Below are 513 nucleotides of genomic sequence, written 5' to 3'. Positions count from 1 at the left end.
TGGGCCAATCCGTTGGTTTCCAGGGTCTCGAGATGGTGTGGTAGAGTGAATTCATTTACATAGCCCTTCTAGCCTAGTCCTCAATACTGTGAAGCCGTGTGAATCCTAGATCTATGCCTGTGTTTATGCTCCCATTTTGGAGCATTATGTTCATGAGACAGGGTTAAGGTAGGAGATGCCTTCAGATGCTCCCTTACTATACTGTGTGGATCAAGTTACCACCCATAGTTTCCAGGAGATGTGGTCTGTTTCCAGCATGGAGGAACACCTTTTCAAAGTCCGATATATCGGAATCCTTGCCCTGGATTTTCAATCGGACTCTTAAACTTCTCTCTGGCGTTTCAGACTTGGCAGCCTATCATCTGACATGATTCACCAGCTTCTACAATGTTGTGAGTCAACAATCTGTCATGTGACCTGCCCTGAGAGTCAAGTCCTTCACAATGACATCTAACACATGGATTGGGGACCTAACAGGCCACAAAATCGCAGGAGTCCGTTCATGGACACTTT

Source organism: Chrysochloris asiatica, unplaced genomic scaffold, assembly GCF_000296735.1.
Source record: "Chrysochloris asiatica unplaced genomic scaffold, ChrAsi1.0 scaffold00727, whole genome shotgun sequence".
In the NCBI taxonomy this organism is placed as follows: domain Eukaryota; kingdom Metazoa; phylum Chordata; class Mammalia; order Afrosoricida; family Chrysochloridae; genus Chrysochloris; species Chrysochloris asiatica.
The sequence above is the reverse complement of the archived record's forward strand: the minus strand, read 5'-3'. Positions refer to the sequence as shown.